The sequence below is a fragment of the Phoenix dactylifera genome, chromosome 17, assembly GCF_009389715.1.
Source record: "Phoenix dactylifera cultivar Barhee BC4 chromosome 17, palm_55x_up_171113_PBpolish2nd_filt_p, whole genome shotgun sequence".
In the NCBI taxonomy this organism is placed as follows: Eukaryota; Viridiplantae; Streptophyta; class Magnoliopsida; order Arecales; family Arecaceae; genus Phoenix; species Phoenix dactylifera.
In genome coordinates this window covers 1,154,704-1,161,818 of record NC_052408.1, presented here as the reverse complement: position 1 = coordinate 1,161,818, position 7,115 = coordinate 1,154,704, and positions in this window count along the sequence as shown.

The window sequence follows — 7,115 nt, the reverse complement described above, 5'->3', positions numbered from 1 at the left end:
CTATGGAGACAATGGTAAAGGGCATATCATTGGAAAGGGTAAAATTTTCATTGCTCCATCTATTTTTATAGAAAATGTCTTATTAGTTAAGGGTTTGAAACATAACCTTCTTAGCATAAGTCAATTTTGTGATAAAGGGTTTAAAGTCACATTTGAAGCATCTGTATGCATAATCACAAATCCTAAAGATAATAGCATTGTACTTGTAGGACAAAGGCAAAGAAATATTTACTTAGTAGATCTTCATGAGTTAGGCAAGAAAAATGGTTTATGCTTAATTACTAATGAAGAAAAGAAAAATGAAACTAGTTGGCTTTGGCATCGAAGATTAGGACATGCTAGTATGGAATTAATATCAAAACTAGTTAAGAAGGAATTAATAAAAGATGTGCCAAAATTGATCTTTGAAAAGGACAAAATATGTGGACCATGTTCATTGGGAAAACAAACTAAATCATCTTTCAAATCGAAGAATGTAGTATCAACAACTAGACCATTCGAACTCATACACATGGATTTATTTGGACCTACTAGAACTACAAGTCTAGGAGGGAAGAAGTATGGGCTAGTTATTGTTGATGATTTTTCAAGGTATACATGGGTTTCATTTTTGGCACATAAGAATGAAGCATTTTCTGAATTCTTGAAACTATATAACAATATAATAAATGATAAGAAACTTATCTTAGTAGCAATTCGAAGTGATCATGGTACTGAATTTGAAAATCAACACTTTGAAGAATTTTGCACTAAAAATGGTATATCACATCAATTTTCAGCACCTAGAACGCCTCAACAAAATGGGGTTGTTGAAAGGAAAAATAGGACATTGGCAGAAATGACACGCACGATGTTGTGTGAGTCAAATCTTCCAAAGTACTTTTGGGCTGAAGCTATAAACACTGCTTGCCATATTCTAAATCGAGTTTTAATACGACCAATAACCAAGAAAACTCCTTATGAACTTTGGAAGAATAAGAAACCAACTGCTAAATATTTTAAAGTATTTGGATGTAGATGTTTCATATTAAACAATGGCAAGGAGGATCTAAGCAAATTTGATGCCAAGTCAGATGAAGGTATCTTCTTAGGATACTCCACATCTAGCAGGGCATACAGAGTATTCAATAAAAGAACCTTAGTAGTGGAAGAGTCAGTCAATATTATATTTGATGAGTCTGATAGTGAGTCTGCTAAGAAAGAAAATATTGTTGATGATGATACAGGAATTATCGACTTTGAAAAGTTGAATATTGATGACGTGCCAAATCAAGATAAGGGAGATGATTGCGTGCCACCACAATCCCAAAGCTTGCCAAAGGAATGGAGGTATGCATATGGACATCCCAAAGACTTAATCATTGGTGATCCATCTCAAGAGGTAAGAACTCGATCATCTCTTAGAAATTTAAATGATTATCTTGTTTTCGTTTCACAATTAGAACCTAAGACTTATGAAGAAGCTGAAAAAGATACTAATTGGATAAATGCCATGCAAGAAGAATTAAATCAATTCAAAAGAAGTAATGTATGGACATTAACTGAAAGACCAAAGCATAACTCAGTAATTGGAACAAAATGGGTATTTAGAAATAAATTAGATGAGAATGGATTAGTTATAAGAAATAAGGCTAGACTTGTAGCTAAGGGATACAATCAAGAAGAAGGAATAGATTTTGATGAAACATTTGCTCCTGTAGCTAGATTAGAGGCTATTAGATTACTTCTAGCATTTGCATGTTTCATGGATTTTAAATTATATCAAATGGATGTGAAGAGTGCGTTCTTAAATGGTTTTATTGAGGAGGAAGTATATGTAGAACAACCTCCTGGTTTTGAGAATCATGAATTGCCAAATCATGTGTTTAAATTACATAAGGCATTATATGGATTAAAGCAAGCACCTAGGGCTTGGTATGATTGATTAAGCAAATTTCTGCTTAATAATGACTTTAGTAGAGGAAATGTAGATAAAACTCTATTTCTCAAAAGAAAGGATAAAAATCTATTAGTGGTACAAATATATGTAGATGACATAATCTTTGGTGCCACAAATGATACTCTTTGCAAAAAATTTGCTGATTTAATGCACGGAGAATTTGAAATGAGTTTGATGGAAGAACTAAGTTTCTTTCTAGGATTACAAATCAAACAAACTAAAGAAGGCATTTTCATTCATCAAACTAAGTATACAAAGGAAATACTAAAGAAATTTGGGAATGAAAATCATAAGGGAGTAGGCACTCCAATGAATCCTACTAGTAAGCTAGACAAAGATGAAAAAGGGAAGAGTATTGATATTAAGCTCTATAGAGGACTAATTGGATCCTTGCTCTATCTTACTGCTAGTAGACCCGACATCGTATTTAGTGTAGGAATATGTGCTAGATACCAATCAGATCCTAAGGAGTCACATTTAAGTGCTGTTAAGAGAATCCTTAGATATTTAAGAGGAACTACCAATATAGGATTATGGTACTCAAGAGACTCCTGTCTAGATTTGCTTGCATATTCAGATGCTGATTTTGCCGGATGCAAATTAGATAGGAAGAGCACAAGTGGCACATGTCAATTCTTAGGAAATAACTTAGTATCATGGTTTAGCAAAAAGCAGAATTCAGTGGCACTATCCACAGCTGAAGCTGAATATATAGCTGCTGGCAGTTGTTGTGCTCAAGTATTATGGCTTAAGCAACAACTAGAAGACTATGGAGTTAAGCTAGATAATATTCCTATTAAATGTGATAATACTAGTGCCATCAATCTTACGAAAAATCCAGTTCAGCATTCCAAGGCCAAACACATAGAAATAAGGTATCATTTTATTAGGGATCATGTGCAAAATGGAAATATATGTATCGAGCATATATGCACTGAAAAATAATTAGCCGACATATTTACGAAACCATTGAGTGAAGATAGATTCTGCATGCTAAGGAGGGAATTAGGCATATGTGATCCTTTTTATTGAAGAAATATAAAAGGGAGCTAGTAGTCTCATGATACATTCCTCCAATCTCTAAAATCCCATGAAACATGAGTCAAATTTGTTATCTGTAGATTCCTTACTCATGTATCGTTGTCCCAGAAAGAATTTATAAGGATTGGAAGCAAAGAAAAGTTTTAGAAGCAAAAAGAAAGAAAAAAGAAAAATTCTGCACTTGGGTCGACCCAACCCAGAATAGGGTCGACCCAACGTTGAGTCGACCCAAGAAAATTCTTGAGTCGACCCAACGTCGGGACCCCACTGTTAAAAGGAAGACTCGAGAGCAAAGTTAGGGCACTGTTTGCCCTTGTCCTCTTCTGAATACTCTAATCCCCACTTTCCAAACTCCTCCAAGCAGTAGATTACCTTAAGATCTTGCAGAAATGGGACCCAAAAGAGCCGTAGCCAAGAGATCTGGAAGAGTCTCACGGATCCAACGGGAGGAAAGGCAACCTACGGAGCCATCTACCGTATCTCCACGACGTGAGGCACGTGCGGAGCCCCCTCCTCCTCCTTCCCCCTCAGTGATACTTGCAAGATTTGCGGGGAGACCGGTTACAACGGGGAGAAGGATCCATTCCGAGTTCTTTGATCAAGAAGGGTTTCGGTTGAGGGAATGGATCCAAAGGCAAGGTTCGGAGTATCTTTGCTCCCTAGATGTGATGATCTACCCCGAATTGGTTCAGGAGTTCTATGCCTTCCTTAAAACTGGTATGGGAGGGCTTGTTTCGGAAGTTCGAGGAGTTCGAGTTCGAGTTTCCGAGGAGAGCTTGAGTGAGCTGCTTCATCTACTCTGCGTAGGAGCCACTCCGGAAAAGCCTGAAAATAAAATGAGAGCCCTACAGCGGATCATGGAAAATGAGAACTTCGACTTTTCCGAGAAGGTAATAGCTAGTTCTCTTTCTGCTGAAATGAGATTACTGCTCAGTATAATAAATAGGATTTTATTTCCAAAGAGCGGGAGATTCGATCGCATCACAGAGCGAGATCTAGCAGTGATGGAGTGTATGATTCAGGGGATTCCCCTAAATCTTCCAGCCATGATACTGAGACAGATGAGGAAGGTGATCTGCAACTCGAGGGTATCACTACCTTATGGTATGATACTCACTTTGATTTTTCGACATCACGGTATATCTCTCGAGGGGGAGGCATCCAAGAGTCTGCATCATACTGACACATACACTGCACGGACACTTATACGCATGGGATATGAGAAAGTGAAGGGGCAGTGGATTAACACTGGAGCAGGCATTCAGGGTGAGGCACCAGAGGGCGATGCACTAGAGGCTGAGGATGAGGAGCATATGGATCATCCTACTGCACCTTTAGAGGCTGGACCATCGTCATCCGTTCCTCCGAGAGATACAGATGAGTTTTGGAGTAGGATGACTGAGATCATGTCAGCTCAGGCCAGGACTATTACTGACCGACTGGACATCATGTCTGCTGAGATCAGTGATCTGAGGTAGCAGATAGGAGCACTCCGGAGAGAGAGAGAGACCCATGGACCATCTGTGCCACAGGCTGCCGAGTCAGAGATTTCGGCACAGAGTCATCCAGCTCGTCGTGCTCCACGCGAGACACAGTCTCACCAGACTCGACCTCCCCTCGCCACATACACTAGGCGGATGAGGACTAGATCCCAGCCATTAGAGTCTCCCTAGGCTGATTTTAGCATTTCTGTTTAGAGCCTAGGCTAGATATCTAGTTCTCGTATGTATTTTGCTTTTATCATGTATCTTTAAACTTTGATTAAGGAACATTGTATTTGTTTTTGTTTTTGGCATGAATGTACGAAAATGTTCCTATTTTGATCAATGAAGTTTGAAGTTTGGTATTTATTGCATCTTTTCCCGTGTACCTATTTGATGATCACAAAAAGGGGGAGAAGTAAAGAAAGAGTAATAGGGGAGAAGTAAGTAATAGGGAAGAAGTAAAGATATCTTTAGAAGTAAAGAAAGAGTAATAAGAGGAGAAGTAAAAAAAATATATATATATATAAGAAGTTGAAATAAGAAGTTATGAACTTGTGTAAGAAGAGAGAAATAACTTGTGAAACAAATTGAAAATCATATAAGAAAGCATATACATCTAAGGGGGAGCAATTTGTAACAATGAAAATCTTCAAATCCAAAACTTCTATCAAATTTCAGAACTTGGCACATATAATTTCAGAATTTGGCACGCACCTTTCACACCTCGATACATAACCTGAAACTCATGTTTTATCTCAAATTTTTGGAGTTTCATCTTTAATGAATTATAAATGAAAGGGGGAGTAATTCAAAAAGTCAAATTGGCAACATTTAAATAATATAGGGGGAGACTTCACTCTTATATATGAAAAACTGAAATTCAGCAAGGTAAGCCCTTTCAAAAACTGATTTTAAAAGACAAGTATCAATAGGCTCATACTCTTTATTTTGTAATCATCAAAAAGGGGGAGATTTAGGATGATAGTGTTATTTTGATGATTAACAAGCAATTATCTAGAGTATGTTATAAGTTAAATCGATACTTCATTCATAAGTCCATTACTCTCAGTATATTTGTATAAATTGATATAGATACATTTCATTGTTCATTTGAATGAATCTAACCTTGAGTTGCAGCAAAGTGTGGATTGAGTCGACCCAAAGAATGATTGGGTCGACCCCGGCACATCAAGAAAACATTTGGCACACTTTTGCAAAAATGGCCAAGATGAACAGTGAGTTGGGTCGACCCAAGGAAAGCATGAGTCGACCCAAACATTAAGATCCTCAAAACAAGACAGAACAATGGTTCTCTGGATTTACTGAGAGGGTCGACCCAAGAAGTAGTTGAGTCGACCCAAGCTTGAGTCGACCCAAACCCTGAGAGGGTCGACCCAAAGGCAAGACAGAAAAGAAGACAGAAAATGGTTCTCTGGAATTACTGAGAGGGTCGACCCAAGAAGAAGTTGAGTCAACCCAAGTGAACTTTGAGTCGACCCAAAGAAAGGTTGGGTCGACCCAAGTGAAGGAAGGCTGAATTACAAGTTTCTGTGGATTCTGAGAGGGTCGACTCAAGGAATGTTTGAGTCGACCCAAGTGAAAGTTGGGTCGACCCAAGGACAAGTTGAGCCGACCCAAACACGGGCTGAAGCATAACGGCTAGTTCTGCAGATGTACTTTTTGTCCTTCCAAAAGGGAGTAACGGTTAGTTTTTGAATTCTAACCATTGGGGCTTGTCCAAAGGATGTAGGAAGCTATTTAAAGTGGCACTATTCATCAGATAGAACAACTTTTGCAAAGAATATCAAAGAGTACACAAGAAAACAAAAGTGCCCTAATCTTCTTCATCCAAGTGCTTCATTCAAGAATCAAAGAAAGGGGTTGAGCAGATTAAAAGAGTCATCAAGAGCTCCATCCTCCCTTGAAGAGTGAAGCATCCTTGACAAAGAAGAGAGAAGCCACTTCAAAGCGATAAATATTTTCTAACTCTTCTTTGTAGTTTATATTGTTTCATTTGCTCATTTAGGAGTTTAAATCTTTCTTTTTGGTTGTTAAACTACTTGTAAAGGTTGGTTGGTTAGCCCGCAAAACCAACGAGATAGGTTTTTGGTGAGTCCGGAAAACCAAAGTGTAAAGGTTCGTTGGTGAGCCCGTAAAACCAACAAAGGTTTTTGGTGAGCCCGGAAAACCAAAGTGTATACGTTTTTGGTGAGCCCGGAAAACCAAAGTGTAAAGGTTTTTGGATTGTGAGCCCGAAAAACAATCCAACTGTAATCTGCGAGATTATAGTGAATTCCCAAGGGTCGCTTGGGGAGTGGACGTAGGTGCTAAGGAGAGCACCGAACCACTATACTTTGTGTTGTTTGTATTATGATTTGTTTCAACTTGCTAACCATTCATTTGACTCAAGTAAGTTAGTTAAAATTAAAAGAAACCAATTCACCCTCCCCCCTCTTGGCTTGTCACCTTGGGCAACAAGAGGTGTTGGAGTGGAGGCACCGGGGCACGGGATACTGCAATCTCCTTCTCCTCTTCCCACAGAACGGAGTCTCAGAATCTGTTGCCCAGTAGATACAAGCCAAGAGGGGGGGTGAATTGGGTCTTTTAAAACTTTTAACCTACTTCTAAAAGTTTTTGATTAATTATGCTAA